We start from the raw sequence: 19,113 nt of genomic DNA, 5'->3' as shown, positions 1-19,113 counted from the left end.
TTTAATTACAGAATTATTTTGTCATTACTTTTTAAATTACCTTCTTATTACGTTTAGAATTACCTTTTTATTATTTTTTCAATTCAATTTTAATTACTTTTCAATTAATTTTTAATTAAAATTAAATTACTTTTGAATTACTGTTCAATTACCTTTACATTACTTTTTCAATATTACTTTAATTACTTTGAAAAATACCTTTTAATTATTTTAATTTGTTTAATTWCTTTCTAAAACTTGTAAATACTTTTCAGTATTGTTTTTCTTCAATACCCCTTGAATTTTTCAACTACTAAAMTACTTTTTTAATATTTTTTCAATTCAATTGCATTTAATTTTCAGTCCATTTTTAAATAAAAAAAATCAATAAAATTACATTTCGATCACCTTTTAATTACTTTTACAATTGCAATTACTTTTTCAATTACCTGTTAATTACTTTGCAATTAGGTTTTTTTCAAAGTTCGTTTAATGACTCTTTCAATTAACGAATTATTTTTTAACTACTTTTTCAACTACTGCATAACTTTTTAATTACTTTTCAATTACCTTTAAATAAATTTCTTACAATTTCATATAAATTTGTTTGCATAAAAATTTCCTCTGCTTTTACTGTGGCAGAAGAAGTCTAATGAGCTGTAGCCTTCGGCTTTATATAACGCGGGAACCAAGGTTACTCAAAGTAGCTCACCCCGGGTTACCGCTTCCAAATTAGAATTAATTGTATTCGTAATAGTCAATATTTTGCTTAAACCTAAAATATCAACACTTTTTTTTTATAACTAAATTTGATCGAGCTGGTAGCCAAATCTTTCCTTTCGCCAAAAGTGGTCTAAAAAAGCTTATTTTTCACAACAACAAAAATGCATGCACATTTATTAGCCATTTTTTCACCATTAAACAGTGAGCGCATCGATTTGCCTATTCTAAACCATCCATCAGTCGTKCATTGAGCGTGTAAAACATGACCCACAGCCCTCCAAACGTCCCTCAGCCAACACCTACACACACCTGCCAGGGACAAGGCTAACATTGGCGACAGACAAAAAATCAAACTATCAAACACTAAAATGGAAAAACCAAAAACCCAGAAGAAACAAAAACAATTTTATAACTTTGAGCTCTAAAGCTTTTGYAAGGCAACAAAATTGCATCAAACGGGTGACCAGAAAAAGTATTAACTGCAAAAAAATGCAAAAAAGCGGTGAAATAAAAATTGCTCAAAATGGAAGAAAATAACAATGCTATTAGGTCGAACACACACACACACATACAGCACAAGTCAACTGAGTGAATAGATAAACAAACAAATTGACAAGCTAACGGACAATTTTTTGGCATTTCAAACAAGCACTTTAGAGGCGAAAAAACGCTGGGCTGGTGCAAAAAGTGACGGATAGCAAGGTGACGGTGTGGAAAATCGGTTCAAGCTAAATGTTAGAAAACAAAAATAAAATGTTAACTTTATTTGCAGCGAAGCTACAATACCTTACAAGGGTGCAATTATGTATATAAAAAAGGTATAAAAAGATATTTAATTTRATTTTGATAGATTGGATCGTATGACAGCTCTATGCTATAGTGAACCGATTTGAACAATTTCTTTGGAGATTCCAGCTTTGCTTTGGATAGCTGTCTGTACCGATATTTATAAACATATTGTGTGAAATAAAAAAGTTTTCCTTATGAGTTCTTGAGTTGGGTTAAGTTGATCAAGAGAGATCGCACGTGGAMTGCTTTATATAATGCTGTGTGAARCCATATAAGAGAAGAACTCCTACATATGTTCGAACTTATAAATRCAAATTTGCACAGGCTTTTAATTCTGTTCCCGCCAGTTCGGTGGGATGTCTGAAGGTATGCGCTCCCAAGTGCAAAGAAGAGCTGATTTGCTTCCACCTCATGTTCTTTCATACAGCATCTGCAGATGGTGTCTGGTAAGATACCCAATCTTACAGCATGGACGACAGCAATGTCCTGTTTTATGCTAGCCTTATTGAGGGTAAAGAGATTACAAGATCTCTTGAGCCCCCTATCTATTGGTAGAAAACAAGAGGATACGGAAGCACCGACCCGCTCCTATTCTATCGATAAGGCTTCTAGTGTGTCTTTGCTTGCTAGCTCATCAGCTTTACGGGTTCCTRCGRTTCCGCTGTGGCCTGTCACCYATACCASYCTTATTACAAAGCTACTCGGTRGTATTGATAGCGATGTTAGRCACTCYKTGACCAAMMCTGCAGGCATTGTTAATGAGTTCAAGGCTAGTTTGGCCACTCTGCTATCGGAACGAATGGTCACAACTCTGAAGGAGGCTGCATACCGGACCACAATGGCTGTAATCTCGGCTTGAAAGACACTGGAATAGACAGGAAGTCTGAAGCTGGAGTTGATTGAGAGGTCCTTCCCCCAAGCTTTGACCCATTCGTAAAGAAGCTYAGTTCCCCCCTCCTCTAACGGGTTCTTTCCAACCTCAACTCCCTCTCCGCTGTACATATGGGCAGAGAATGGAGCAGCAAGATTTCGGTTTGGCGACTCCATGATGAAATAAATTAATCCGGTATGAACTCAATGTGTGTGAGAATATCCAAGTGTTCAGACACGTGTTCTTTAAGGAACAAAGGACTTGAGTTTGATCGGTCAGTTKGTATGGCAGCGATGAGCAAGAGTGGTCCAATATCAGCGATTCCGACAGATAAACAGTTTTTTGGTGAGTCAGATCGACAAAAACTGAAGGACTAATACTCATAGATACAAACGGACGGACTAACATGGTTATATTGGCACAGCTGGTTAAGCAAAGTCTCCAACATTTGCTATAGCGTCTCACTAACTTCATGGCAAACTTAGTCCAGTTATGTTCAGGGTATAAAATTCTTMAAAAAATATACGCAAATCGTTTAACAAGTGAGCGTGTATTTTATTGAAATAAATAAGCAGCAAATTTAACCAAAAGAAACGAAAAGTAATTGAAAAATAAGAGAGCACCGAACAACATAATAAACCGCCTTTAAGCGCCTAAAACTAGGCCAACTGGCAGATAATTTCRTCAGCAAATAAATGTGAGCGATTTACGCTCAAAAGCCTAGCGGATATAAACAAATTTATTTGGTTGCCGCCTCTGTGCCTGCGCCGCCATGATGAATGCCATTAGCCGATAAATAAATGTGCAACAATTTATTTAATAAAAAAATCAGTTAAGTTCAAAGCAAAGGCGGCAGCGTGTTTAGTGTTCGTATCTTTTGATTAAAAATAAATAAATAAAAAATAAATACGCTACATATGCGCATATCGGATGATCTTCGATTAATCTTGTATGCATTACGCCTTGCGCCCATTTCGCACACAAGCGCTCGATGCTCGCATGCATTTCTGGGCAATTTCAATAAACTAGGCGCTCAACAAACACTCACACACACACACACTCACTGGCCGTGGCTTGGCTTGGCTTGGCTTGGGCTTTGTGCTTATCTGTGGCATTTCAACGCCTCTTGTTGTCGATTGCTCATCTATTGTTATTGTTGTTTTTTGCTTTGTTAGTTTGGCTATTACTGTCAGCGCAGCCACGAGCAGCAGCAATGCGTAGATTTTATATGCGACCAAGTAAATACATACATACCAAACACATGTACTTGTATGTATGTAGTACATGCATACAATGGCTCTAAGTCAACAAAAAACTTTCACAAGCTTCGAATGAAATGAAAATTGCAATATCCTTTACGAAATGAGTGAGTTTAATAGAGAGTTCTCTAAGGAAGAAATGAATGAAATTACATATGTATGTATGTATTTATCATGTTTGACTTATTTTTACGAAAACGAAATTTAATTTATTTTAAGTTGTTCTCATTAAGTTAAGTTATGTCATATAGCTAAGTTAAATATAGGTTTTTTTATATTACGTTAAGTTGTATTGAAGAAATCCTTTTTATTTACAGAATTACTTTTTCATTACCTCGTAATTAATTTTTCAATTACAAAAAATAACTCCTTAATATATTTTTCTATTAACTTTTAATTATTTTTCAATTACTGATCTGATTTTTTAGTTATTTTGGAGTAAATTTTTTTAATTACTTTTCAGCTACTTCTATAATTTTTCAATTACTTTTATATTGGTTTTTAGTTACTATTATAATTATCTTTGAATTATTTTTCCAATCACTTTTTAATTACTCTTCCAATTACCTTCGAATTACTTTTTGCATTTCATTTTAATTACTCCATTCCATTGCTTTTCAATTATTAGACCAATTTTTCAGTTACTTTCAAATTTCATTTAATTACTTTGTAAATACTTTTATAATAACTTTTTCAATTACTTCCTCATTATCTTTAGCTACTTTTAGAATTAGCTTTGAATTACTTTTTTAATTAACTTTGATTTATTTTTTCAATTACTTCTTAAATACTTTTCCGATTACCTTTGAATTAGTTTATCAATAACTGAATTAATTTTTAAGTTACCTTGAATTAACAAATTTTGTATCACTTTTTTATTACCCTTTGAATATCTTTCCTATTACCTTTGAATTAATTTTTCAATTAACTTTGAATTACTTGTTCAATTAACTTTGAATTACTTTTCAAATATTTTTAAATTATTTCCTAATTTTTCTTTGAAATATTTTTACAATTATCTTTTCATTACTGTTTCAATTACTGAATTAAGTTTTAAGTTATCTCGAAATCACCAGATTTTTATTACTTTTGAATTACTATTCAATTGCTTTTTATTTACACTTAAACTACTTTTTAATTGCTTTTTCGATTACATTTGAATCACTTTTTTAATAAGTGAATTAATTTTTAAGTCACTTTGAAATCATTAATTTTTTTTGCTTTTGTAATACCATTCAATTACATGGTAATTAATTACCTTTAAATTATTTTTTCATTACTTTTCAAATTATTTTGGAATCACTTTTTCAATTACTGAACTATTTTTTCAGTTTCCTTTAAATTACAATTTTACTTTTTTCAATTACCTTTCAACTACTTTTTAATTACAAAATTGAAGAACGGGAGTGGATCCATACTATTTACAACTGAAGCTAAGGAGACAATATAAGTTATTTTAACCAACCAATTCGAGGCTCGAACTGATAGTTTATAGTTTATTTAGTAATATTTTTAAATATAAAATATATGTTGAGATAAACCTATCCAACTTAAGGAGGCAATGCACGTTTTTTTGGGCCAATTATTCCAGTATCGAAGTTGAAGTTGGCCTAAAGCAATTATATCAAAATCAACTTAAGTTAAGGATACCAAATAATTCATGACGTGGTTTTCTGGACAGCTAATCCGAGACCCGAAGTTGTAGTATATCAAWTATTTGTTATATTATATTAAACAATTATTTGAAATATAAACTAATATAAAACTAATCAATTTAAGGAGACAATATGAAGAATTTTGACTACAATTCTAAACCCGAAGTAATAGTATGTCGAAAAAAGCTTCTAAATACCCTAGACAACACAGTCATAGATCCGACAGATCAACGTCATTGAAAGTGTAGAACCCGCACAGTGTACTTGGCATAAGTACAAAAGAATGGTGTTATKTCGGAAACGCCTACAACAGAGCTAGATGGATGGATTGGAAAAAACTACTCTCCAGAGCTGTGGAGCGGAGCTACCTTAGTAACAGAAAATTGCTGCACCAAACTAGAGAGTCATCGCGACAGATAGCAGTCAAGTCAGAAGCGACACAATGATCTATTCTAGGCCCAGGCTTTTGGACATCAGCTACGACTCTATACTAAAACTCGAAATGCCAAACAAATCATTCTTAATTGGCTATGCGGACGACATTGCAGCAGTAATTACAGCACGAGTAAACTTCCTAGGCGTATAACTGGACTCTAGACTTCTGGGTAAAAATCCAGCACGCCGCAGGAAAAGCAGCTTAGATCACCTCTCAACTGAGCCGATTAAAGGCCAAAATAGGGGCCCCAGCCTACAGCTAAACTCACGGGCAAGCCGGACAAGTTTTTAGTGACCTGCAAGTSGCAATTAGTCGAGACTCGAAGTGGTCGTAAAACATATTTTAAACATAAATTAAGCTAAGTGTAGTCAAGATGTGCAGACTTGCCAACTATTTCGAGACTCGATGTTGAAATGTGTTATCGACAGCTAATTCGAGATTCCAAATTGTAGTTTTTCTTAAAAAATATTTTTAAATTTAAAAATTTAAATATTGTTGGCATATTGATAAAGCTGAAACCTCAACTGGAAGATAAAATATTGATAAATAATTGTGAAGCGATTTTCAACAAAACTTAAAATATTTGCTCGCTCCTAAGCGAAATTAAGCTACTTTAGCATATTTCCAATGATATATAAATATTTAAAAAAATTTATTTTAAATTTTGATTTATTAAAAATATTTACGACTGGCTTTCAAAACTATTAATGCAAGAAATATTGAAATTCCGTCAACTTCTTGAGCAACTTGGGTAATTTTTGAGTTTCGAAAAAAAATTTSAGAAATTTTCATTATGTACTTAATTTTCTTTAAAAGCGCACAATTAAAACTAAAACTATTTAAAATATGCAACAAATACTTTTGCGCAACGCGAACAAGCATACGGTCTTTGTTGTTGCACAAGCAGCTGCAAGTGGGCACCGAAATATTTTCGCACATTGCCATTGGCRCTGTTGGCGTTGTTTTTGCTTCAAAATGCATTAACAGCGCTTATTTGCTTTCTTTTTCAATTTTATTTTTTGTTTTAATTTTAATTTTTTGTTTTAATTTTTCAATTTTATTCTTTGTTCTTCTTTTTCTTTTTTCATTTTGTTTTAAATTTTATTTTTTGGTTTTTTGTTTTTGGCTTTTGCTTTTTATTAAAGATTTACGCTCGTTAGACGTACGCCATTCGCCAACAGCGCCGGCAATTGCATTGCAAAACGCTCGAACCGTTCGACCAGTGAGAGGCAACAAAATTTCCTGCATTTGAATGGCAACCGACACGGCAGCGAGGTAGCGCGCCGCAAACGCCGCCCCAAAATGCAATGATGCGAAATTTTGGTAAACAAAATGCGGAAGGAAGGGGGAAAGCAAACACGAAGCGATTGCAGCGGGCAAACAAGTACGGATTATGGGCTTTTTCTGTGTATGTACATATGTATGCCTGAGTGTGTGTGTATATATGCTATATGCCTATTTGCTTGTTTAAAAATACAAATAAATATTTAATATCAAAAAAATTGTTAGCATAAATTTATAAAAATGTTTTGGGGCAACAATGTTGTTAAGTGGTTTGAAATAATATATGTTTTTTGCAAATTATTTAAAATGCCAAAAAAAWTTCTAGAAAAAAGCTATGCAGAAAGGTGTTTAAAAAAATATTATAAAATCACACTTAATTCATGAAATGCAAATACATTTTGGCACCGCATATTTATTTTGCATTTAATTCACATTTATATTTATAAGCTGATATTAAGTGCGCCACAAATTTGCAATACTCAACAAGAAACCTCAAATACCCTATAAAGTATATATAAAGAGTAGTCGAATAAGTATTTTCGTATTTCTAATCAAACTTCAACCTTTTTTTTATGTTTATAATAAAAGATTTTTAGGTCGCCCACTTTTTGCCACTTTTCCGCTAGAGACATTATTCCATTATTGTAAAACTTTTCTGGTTTCTCGGCGAAAAACAGCGACAAGTAATTTTCACAGTGTTCTCTTGAAGCCAACTTTACTACATTAAGGGAGTTCTGCATTGATCGAAACAAAGCCAAGCTCTCTCAGTTTTTGCCGAGTCATCAAAGAAGTGTGTGGTCTAACATTGTCCTGATGGAAGACGAAGCTCTTTCAGTTGATCAGTTCTGGCCGTTGTTTTCGATTGCTTAGTTCAGTCTCATCACTTGTTCGACCAGGCTGGAGCAGCTCATAGTTGATGAATCCTTTCAAATCTCACCAAACATTTAGCATAACAACCGTTTCGAGGATTGGAAAAAACGAGGGTGATTACCTGGAGGGGTACGACATAGATTTTGAAGAATAAATTAAGAGTTTTAAAATTATGAACAAAGTCTTACTACTTTACATTTAATCATGTTCCTCCGTCAATATAGAATATACGCCAACTAGTCGCTCAGCCACTGATATCGAACTATTTGCTATATAGCTTTCATACATACTGATCGTTCAAAATTAAGTTCTTGTATAGAAGACTTTCTTAATTATTAAGTTATCTTCACAAAATTCGGCATGGATCATTATTCAAGATAACGCTACAACATTCGAAGAAAATTTCCAGTTTGGACAACTATAGCATATAGCTGTCATATAAACTGAACGATCCAAAACAGGTCCTTGTATCGAAAACTTTCTTATTTGTCAAGATATCTTCACGAAATTCAGTATAGATTATTTTTGAAGACAATGCCATAATATCCGAAAAAATTTTATAGATAGGTCAACTATAGCATATAGCTGCCATACAAAATGATCGATCAGACTCAAGTCCTTATATGGAAAACTTTTTTAATTAAGAAGTTATTTGCATAAAACTTGGCGCGCATTATTATCCAAGAGAAATCTACAATCTTCGAATATATTGTACAGATCGAACAACTATAGGATATAGCTGTCATACAAAATGACTGCTCAAAATCAAGAGTAACATATTTTTATACCCTTTAAAGCTACAAGAAATGCAACTGTGAAGGGTACTACAGCTTCGTTGCAGCCGAAGTTAAAGCTTTTCGATCTTTTATATTTATTTTGTCTATACATATGTATGATATATGAATTTATGAGTATTTGCATGTACACCTGCACCACAAATCTCAACAATATGAATGACATTTAATCAACGAATTTTAATACTCAGCAAACATTGTATGCTGCACATGTGTTATACACATATTACACATACATAAATACATACAAATATGTGTATGTAAAATATACCATATGTAAAAGAACTCACCTTATGGCATATGCATGAAAGAAACGCCTGAAAATGTTTTACCGATTTCTGAAAGCCAATGAGTGACTCACTTATGCTTTTTATAAATAATTCTTATTTTCATAGGAAGAGATTTCGTTTTTCGTAAATTTGATTTCTAATAATTCATTTTTCAAGCTTTCACAATGCGAATACCCACACACACACACACACACACGCATACACGTACACATATGTACATATGTACAGTTAACCAACTCATAGCGACAATGCACTGCACATTGCTTTTGCAGTTTGCTTTAAGTGGCGTTGTTGTTATCAATGTTGTTGTTTTTATTGCTMATGTTGCTATTGTTTTTGCCTTGCAATGAATGGCTATTTTTAAATGCTTCACTTGTACAATTTAATTAATGCCCATTTAATTGTCTTTGTGCCGCAAAAATATTCGCCAATCAGCGTTCAAGTTGCGGCTTTAATTGCAAATCTTGAAGGAAAAAATCTATTTTCTTAATTTTCAAATTTCTACACACATATGTACATACATATGTATATAGCTATTGTTTTGCAGACAAAGTAGGCAGCTATTAGCAAAAGCGAAATTGCACTTGATTAACAATCTACAAGAGAAAAACGGAAATTCTTTTGAATTACAAGGAAATTAATAGCAAATTGGGTTGCATTATATTTGTATAATTAAATTATATGGCTTGATAATGATGTTGCACTTTYAAATTATCGTAATTATTACTCTCCCACCATGAATCCCATACCAAATTTGCGCTCCTTTATATGGCCACTGTAGTAAATGCTACAAGAACTTACTTGTCTCAGTCTTTGTCTGGTCCATYGCAATTYTTGAACKGCGGTGATGTCTGCCTTTACTCTTACGAGGACATTAACCAGCTGAGAAGCGCCACCTTCCCAACTAAGASACCGGACATTTCAGTTGCATGCACTTAAATCATAATTCGTTTGCAATGGTCATCATCAAATGGAAGGTCTTCCATCCCAGGCTATTTTCTTCCTTTCATTGGGAGTGTTTTTTTGGGTCGCGGGTACTAAACCCAGTACACAACCCTGGGGAGATACATATGTTTCACCTTCGCGCCTTAGCTCGCCTTCTAACACATGTTTTTGGGCTACTCAAAGAGTAATTGGTCTAAGACCGGAATTCCTTGAGCCATATGTAAAAGGATCCTTTTTTGGCCACTACGACAATAAATAAGAAAAGAAAAGTTTCCTGAAATAAATTTATTGTTTCGTTATGTAACATTATAACCGGTTCTTATTTTAAGAAATATGAACCGATGATGTTCTTTGCCCATAAATCACACCAAACGGTGACTTTTGAGAATGTAACGGCGTCTCAACAATGGCTAGTGGTTTGTCATCACTCCAAATGCGACTATTTTGTTTATTAACGTATCCATTCAATCAAAAGTGAGCTTCTTCGCTGAAAAATTTTTCTTCTGAAAATCGGCACCGGTAGCCATCTAGTATTGGATCCCCTTACCGAATATGTAATACGCTTGTTGGTCGTTCTGTTTCAATTCTTGCACGAGTTGGATTTTGTATGCGCTCAAACCAAGATCCTTTCGCAAAATCTACCATAAAGTGGATGTACATAGCTCAAAGTATTGCTCGTGAAGGTGTATAGATTCATTTAGATCCTTTTCGATAGTCTGCTTCACAGTAACAATAGCGTACTCGGCGTGCACTGTACGGTATGGCTGATAATACGCGTTATCGACTAGAGTAAACGTGGTGGGGAACCGATTCATGGTTGCTTAAATTATAGGTAATATATAATATAATAATGTCAAGGGAGTATTGCCTGCAGGTCGCATCATGTAGTAATAAATTTGAATGATTTGTAAACGTTGTTCCGGAGTTCCAGAGCCATACCTCATATCAGGCCAATACAAATATATCAAGTTAATTGAAGTCGTTGGAGATTCCAATTGTTCCTAGGCTCTTTTCCACCAGGCCTTTCCAACTCTTTTTTTCCCAGACGGGTACTGCGTCGAATACTCTCAGAGATGGAGTGTTTTCTTACAACTGGACACATGACCTAGCCAGAGCAGTCGTTGTCTCTTGATTCACTGAACTATGTCAATGTAGTCGTATATCTCATACAGCTCATCGTTCCATCGATTGCTGTACTCGCCGTTGCCAATACGTAATGGACCATTAATCCTCCGCAAAACCTTTCTCTAGAACACTACTAAGGCCGACTCATTACATAATGTCATTGCCCATACCTCTGTACTATATAGCAGCATAGTGCAGGATTGTTTGTCGAGAGAGGACTTAGCTTCTCAATTGCTTACTTAGTTTGAAGTAGCACCTGTTGGCAAGAATTTTTCTACATTGAATTTCGCTGCTGACAGTGCTGTTGATGGTTCCAAGATAGACGAAATTTTCTACGACTTCGATGTTATGACTGTCAACAGTGACCTGCGAATCTTGTCGCAAATGCTATGCCTATTTGTTTGATGGCAGCAGTTATTTCGTCTTGTCCTCATTCACAACCAGACGCAAGCGCTTCGCTTCCTTATCCAGTCTAGAAAAAACGAACTGACGGCGTGTTTGCTGAGGCCAATGATGTCAAAATCATCGGCGTACGCCAGCAGCTGTACACTCCTATATAAGATTGTACCTTATCTATTCAGCTCTGCAGCTCGAATTATTTTCTTCAGAAATATATTGGGAGTATTTCTGTCTGAAATAGTCTGTATTGAATGGATCGAAGAGGTCTTTCCCGATCCTGACAGAGTTTTTGGTGTTGTTCAACGTCAGCTTACATTGCCGTATTAGCTTTGTGAGGATACCAAGTTCAGAATTATGTATGTATTTATTTTAGTACTTAATTTGTTTACACCATGATCACGGCATATTAAGTTTGCAACGAAGTTTGTCATACCTAATAACCTAGAAGGAAACGACGCAGTCTTAGTTCCTCAGTTCTTAATCGAGCAGACATTTTCCACACGTCCTTTTCTCCTCAAGAAGCTGATTTGTCAAAACCATCGTTATCAGACTACTATAGCATATAGCTGCCATACAAACTGAAAAATTAAGATCATTAAATATATAACTTACTACTATGAAAACTTAGCTTCAGTAAAATATACATATGGCACACCATATATTGTAGATATTTTTTTAAACATAAACTCAAAAAATATTTTTACCTTTCGTAATCATCTAACAACTTCGCAGGAATCAGTCCAACAGGCACTAAATTCGCCTCTCTTATATAAACCCGACACCATTAATTTCCAATCAGCGGGTTGTTTACCCCTCAAACATAAACTCAATGCATATATGTACATACATATATGCAAATAGTTGATATCCACATGCGGAATAACTGTAAATATGCCACAGGTAGTGGTAGGGCTGTACGCTCACACACCAACTGTCTTTTCTCCCAATGAGAGCGCACAAAGAGAGTTTATTTTAGCTCAGGCTGCTGTTTGCACCTATCAACATTCGTATAAAATCCACTTTGAATCTGTTAAAATTGCATAGATAAAGCAGCGGCTGAGAATGAGTATATCAGCGCATGCGTTTGTTTAGCGGTGCGTGGTAAAAGCCAAAGAGAGAAAAGTAAACAGAGCTACAGTAGTTAAAGCACTGAATGAGTTTTAGTAAAATTTTGTATAAAATAGTATATTTCATTATTTAGCAAAAACTTACAGTAGTGCGGAACTTATGCAGATAAAGAATTAAAGATAGAGAGAAAGTGAGAAGACAGAATTCATTCTATACATTTTTTGCAAGACAAAATTGACTGAAATTGCACCTAATCGGAGACAATATTTTTTTTTTTTATAACAGAATAATTACAAAAGTATTTATATACAGTTATGGGTAATAAAATAGGTCGCAAGAACCTACGTTTAATGCCTTAAAATTTCCGAAAATATGTTAAAAAAGGAGGCCGACTACGAAAAACGACGGCAAAAGTCGGTCAACGTATGACAAAATCATTAACGCGCGACCCGTTTAAACCGGCTGCAGTCATTCATCAAGAATTTAGCATTGATGCAATCGCATTCAGTTGGCAAATCAACACATTAATTGGAGTGGAGCTAAAAATTTAAAAAAAAAAAAATATATTTAATCAACATTTTATGGTCTAATGAATGCAAAATTAATATGATAGGATATGGTAGGACGTGGATCTGACGTTCAAAAAATAAAAACAAATTTGCGTCCGCTGCACGACTAAATCCTTTAAAGCCCATGGCGGTAGTATAATGGTTTGGGGCTATTTCTCATGGTGTGGTGTTTTGTATAAAAGAAAGCATGGATTGCCATATATACCTTAAAATTGTAGACGAAGTCTTACTCCCATATGCCGAATGGAATATGATTTTAATTTGGTAATTTCAAGAAGACAACGACCTTAAACATACSTCGGGTAAAAAAAAATTATTTTCAGATCATGGTGTTGTTGTTAAGGCTTGGCCAGTACAATCACTAGATCTGAATCCAGTCGAAAATTTATAGAAAATCGTTAAGGAATATATTGGACCGATTTAAATAAAAAATAGTGCGCAACTCTGGGAGAAGATTCAAGAGGTCTGATACTCTATTCCACAGAGCCTGATTAAGTCTATGCCTAGAAACTGTATTATACAACAAAAGGTACTCTACAAAGTACTAAACTTGATTCTTCTAAAATATGTATTATRATTGAARTTTGATTAGAAATACGAAAATACTTTTTCRACTACCCAATATTTCGTTGATATTTTTCATTGTACTTCAAAAGCATACTTTTGTTAGAATATTTAATTATTTTCTAATCATAAGAGAGATTCTAAATAAAACTGGAAAATAATATCTTGAAGCTATGCAGACAATTAAATAAAAAAATCTTAAACTTARTTATTTCTAACCATAAGAGAGCTTCTAAATAAAACTGGATACTATACAAAAATATCTTGAAGCTCTGCAGAAAATTTGATCAAAAATTCTTAAATTTCTGCTGTGTCACCAAAAACTTCGCACACTCGTCTACTTGCCTTGGGCGCCAGGGCCCCTTCATGCTATAAATACACCCCTGGAGTCACTTCTTGCCTTACTGTCGKKGGCGCTCTCCACTCTATACACCTTCACGTACACTTGTTCGCTTGCCGCAAACTCAACTCAAACACGCAGCGCCTCTCACTCTCGTGCTCTCGCAYWTGCCGCTGCGCTYTGCCTTACCGCCGCTCTGGCTGAGCGTATGCTGCCTTGTGGTTTATGAAACGTCATGAATTTACCGTTCAATCRGCCACGCTTGCTCAGCAACATTATACATACGTACGCATGTAGTTGTTGTACAAACATAGCAGCACACACACGCACACACCTATATGCAGATATATTCGCCGTAGAGCGCTAACAAAAAAAGCCAAATTCAAGCATACGCTAGCCAAAATACTCGCGTACAAACGACTCGGAAGTCAGTCACAATTGGACAGTGTACATTGTAATTATTTTTCGTGAAATCAACCTGCAGCGCCGCGTTTCGTCGTTTCCCATTGCGAGTAGAGTTAGCTTTGTGCATTCGATAAACAGAAAAAGCAATAAAAGAAAATCGTAAATAATACTTGTGCGCATACAAATTGTCTCGTAGGCGTAGTATATAGTCGGTGAATAATAATAAAAACAAAAACAAAAGCAAAGAACACTTGTAGGCCGGCATCTGGACGGGCGTTTCATTGAGGTATGAGTGTTTTCTTAGTGAAATATATTATGTTTATTACTCGACACAAGTGCCATTGTAAATGTGTATGGAAACCATTTTTGTTGCATTTATTACAACAACAATAGTTTTGGAAGCAACAAAATGTTGCAATATTTGTTGTTTGTGTTTTTTGTGAGTTTTTCATTTTTGCAACGCTTGGAAATTGTAATTCGTTTGTTTGTTGTTCGGCACACACTCGTTTGTTGTTTGTGTTTTTGCTACATATCTGTCGCTGTCACTGCCGTCTTTCAGCGGCGCTCTCTTCCCCTTGAGTAACGCTGCGCACATACTCACGTATACCTTAATTCACAGCGCTTCCCCGCTCAGCAGCGCTTTTTCGTCGCTCTTTTTGGCTTTTCATGCGCGCRGCGAATTCATCTCAGCAGCAGCCTCTCCGCTCAGCAGTTACATGCTCATATTATCTCTATATATTGTATATATGCATACATATGTTCTAATGTATGTATTTGTTGGTAAGCTGTCTGCTTGCACTCCCATCTGGCAGTGTGCTCCAAGCGTATTACATACAGCTAAAGTACGACGTCTGCAATTGCTCGTGTACTTACACGAATTGCGTTATTGCTGTCGCGTTTCACTGTTGTTTTTGTTGTTATCATTATTGTTGGCGCTGCTGCTGCTTGTTGTAGGCATCGTCTATACTTCGCAAGCCATATATGTGTTTATGTATAAATTTTTGTGTTTGTTCGGCGTGAGCAGACGAGTTGCTGCGGCAACATCGCGCTCACCGTTCGGCCACTATGGATACAACTTTCAATTGCGGGCAAAGCAAAAACACTTACAATCGGCAATGGTTGTGTTGTACTCGCAACGTAAGCGCAAAGTGTATGTGCCTCCCCCAGCCCGGCTGTGGGCAAGGTACTGTGGAACTATTTTAGATAAAAAGTGGGAAAATATAGTGAGATAATAAACTTAAGAATTAAACATTGATGATCATATAAAAAACGCTTAAGAAATGAAAAATTCTTGCGGTTTTTATGCATTTTTTTTTTCAAAAATTCATATTTTGCGAAGATTTTGTGAAATTTCCAAAGAAAAAATTTCAAAATTCGGCCATAACGACGTCATTTCCGAAAGACCGTCGAAAGAGCTGCCCCTCGTTGACAGCTGAAATTCTTACAGAATCATATGAAATATTATAAATAATATGTACATATATAGTGGAAAAAAAGTAAAATTTGTAAATTTTGGCGAAGATTTCTCGATGTGTTTCTTTATTTAATAGTTGTAATTGAAAAAAAAATCATTAGTTCGTGACCTTATATTAGCCGGCAAATTATAACTTGAAGGCTTGTGGGAGACTAAATTAAGATCGGTTCCGGGAGGGTTGCAGTGTTTTCGAAGCCGAGGCCATTAAGATGGCAGTATATTTACTGCTTCGGAATGGAGCATCTTTCAGAAAAGTAATCATTCTCTTAAATAAGCAGGGCGGCGAACTAGCCTTAAACTTTTAACAGGTTGCCCTATGCCCCGACCTTGAGCGCGCAACTTTACAAGGCTTTCTCTCCAACACTGTTATTCGAATCAACTTGAGTATTTAGGACAATATTTGAGAGATTGTAAAGAATTAAATAATCCATTAAAAATCATTTTATAAATATTTATATTCTTTAAGAAAAAAAAAACAAATTATATTCCTCACTTTCTGATAAACCAGTTTAAATTGGAATATTTAAGCATAACCAATCTTTAAGAGTCCAATAAGATTCCGTGAACATACTATATCTTCATTGATGGCTTCAATACAAATAAGACTAATTAGCTAATTAGAAACTAGAAACATACACGTCACATTATCTACAATATCTAAGCCTTCAAATTACACTTCAAACGAACAATTTTAAATTATTTCCTAAAAATTTTTTTTGTGGGAATTCCCCAAGCGACTTTGGGTTGATTTTAATTATTTTTCAAAGTAAAAGATAAGTAAAAAATCTATACTAGCTCTGCTTTTAAATGGCAATATCTCTAAGTAGGATTTTATGTGCAAAAATTTCAAATTCTGCACTCCAAAGTTCTTGGGGAGTGCTTCAGGAAACTCTGAGTTGTCGTTTAACACTTCTTTTAGGATGGAAATGTGGTAAAAGTATTGTTTTTATTAATTTTTGTACCTGCCATTACTTCTTAACAACATAACTTTTTGCTCAAGTTATGCTCACTCGATAACGTTCTTGAAGGTGGGTGTTCCCCCCAACAGCCTAAAATCATGAACTATTTCTAAGAACTACTTCCACTCGGAAACAAAAAATTTGTCTATATAATATTTTGAAAAGACCAAATAAATATTTACAAAAGTTTGTATGAGAAAAACGAGGTTCCGAGGTTATTTATTAAATTAGTTTCTAAGAAAATAAATAATGAATTAACTTAAAGCATTCCAAAATTTGCCTAATTAAAAGAAATAAAATATTTACAATAGTCCAAAGAACATTATCATGCATAAATTTATATAATATATTAAAATTATTTGCATATTTCATATAAATTTTAACAAAAAAAGCTATGAAAATATTTTTAAACTTCAATTGCGTGCCTACAGCCCACTGTGCGCAGCCYCAACACCGTCATCGCTGCCTGCTACTGGTTGCTGCCGCTGTGCGTCTTTTTGGCGTACAACGTACGGACTGCGCTGCGCCTGCTTCGTGTTGGCGAAATGAATTTTCTCTTTTTCACATTTGGGGCCAATTTTTTAGTACGAATTGTACTTTGAAGCGAATCGGAGGTGCTGAGCGGGTCTAAACTACCAAAACCAATTACATACCGATCAACCGGAAAAAAATTCACCAATTTTTTGTGTGCTGTAAAGTTGTTAAATTGTGAAATTGTAATTGCAAAAAGCATTGAAAATCAATACGAAGAGCGGCAAGCAATTAAATTTGTGCGATTAAAAAAAAGTAAAGAAATTTGCATTGTGGCAAAAGTGGCAATTGTTGCAGCAGTCAGCCAGCGAAGGCAGCTAGCAAGCTAAAAAAGCAAGTGCAACAACAAGTGCAGCAAAGGCATTTGAGTAGAAGAAGCAAATTCCAAAGCAAAAAATAAAAAAAAAGTAAAACAAATTACAACAAATTTGTCAGTAAAGAGCTGCAAGCTGGAAAAAAGCTGCAAGGAAGCATTAAAAAAAACACCACCAAACACTTGAACCACCACTAACAGCAGTAAGAAACAATTACAACAAATAACAATAATAACAATAACAACTAGCAACAGTGTAGAGACACATACTTATCTATATAAACTTAAGTAGATACACATAGTTATACACACACATAATATATATACAAAGACATATGTATTATATACAAAGCGACTAACAAAAACTTTAAAACTTTAAAGAAATTTAAATATAATAAAACACACACAGCCATACACTTGCATATGTACATACACACACAAAACATTTGTAAAAAGCGAACCCAGAAAAACTAGCTGAGAAACAACAACAAAAACACACACAGACACGTCAAAAGTGCAGTACGAAAGCAGAAAATCTACAAATTCTGTGCAAAATTGTGCAAAAGTCGAAAATTTGTATGAATACAAAGTCAAAATCGCAAATCGTTTTTCTAATTCGCTAAATCAAAGTAAAAATTATCAAAAAAAAAAAAAAATTGAAGTTTTTTCTGCGTAAAGTGTGTAGTAATATGCATTAAAGCACGAAATTCTTATCAAAAAAGCAAAGAAGAAAGTAAAATCGCCGCTCCAACAGCAGCATCCACTACAACAACAACAACAAAATTGAAATTAAATTTCCGCCTCCTCAGCCTCCTCGTAGCAATTTATACGTCGGTGTGTGTGTATATGTTTTTTTAGCGCGCTTACTTCGTGCATACGTGTGTGTGTGTAAGCCGAAGTTTGCAAATAAACGCGTTTGTGTTTGTAGCGCAGAAAGCGAAAACTGTTCGAAAAAAAAAACCAAAAAAAGTAAGGATTGGAAAATTGCATGAAAAACTGCAGCACAACTTGCAGTCATCGTTGAAGCCTGCAAACTTGAAGTTGCGTTTTCGGTTGAGCTCAAAGCCCAARCGCGTAAGTGTAGTTGTTATTATCTGTGTTTTGGTGTATTTACGCTAAACACGCTAATCAWTCAGCTAAGAAGTCGGTGTGTAAAGCAAATATACACGTAAATTAAAAACTGTCGCCCGTCCGTCGGCAAAGTGAAAGTGCAAGAACGTAAAGGTGCAGCAGCAGCCAGCCAAAAGCCAGCAGCTAGGAGTAAAGCGCAGCAGCGGCGATAGTTGAGGAAGACGTGCTTTGAACGGTAATTGAATTATAACACTTTAACAACTTCACTTGCAACTAAGTAGAAACGTAAATATTTATGTACTGGTGTGTATGTACATATGCATACATATATCTATGTATGTACATATGTATGTACGTGCTTCAAAGCGTTATTGGTAGGGTTGTTATTCCACGGCTCTAA

The 19,113-nt window shown here is 34.7% G+C and overlaps 1 protein-coding gene across 1 annotated transcript in view; it reads left to right on the top strand.

Moving 5' to 3' along the window:
* Positions 1–18,022: 18,022 nt before the first annotated feature.
* Positions 18,023–19,113, top strand: part of LOC108974660 (heterogeneous nuclear ribonucleoprotein L-like) — a gene marked incomplete at its 3' end in the record, with an annotated part of 16,704 nt that continues 15,613 nt past the window's right edge. The window contains 1 exon segment of the mRNA XM_018942639.1: positions 18,023–18,948.

This window comes from Bactrocera latifrons, unplaced genomic scaffold, assembly GCF_001853355.1.
Source record: "Bactrocera latifrons isolate USDA-ARS-PBARC rearing strain unplaced genomic scaffold, ASM185335v1 scaffold_575, whole genome shotgun sequence".
NCBI lineage: Eukaryota > Metazoa > Arthropoda > Insecta > Diptera > Tephritidae > Bactrocera > Bactrocera latifrons.
The sequence above is the reverse complement of the archived record's forward strand: the minus strand, read 5'-3'. Positions and strand labels throughout refer to the sequence as shown.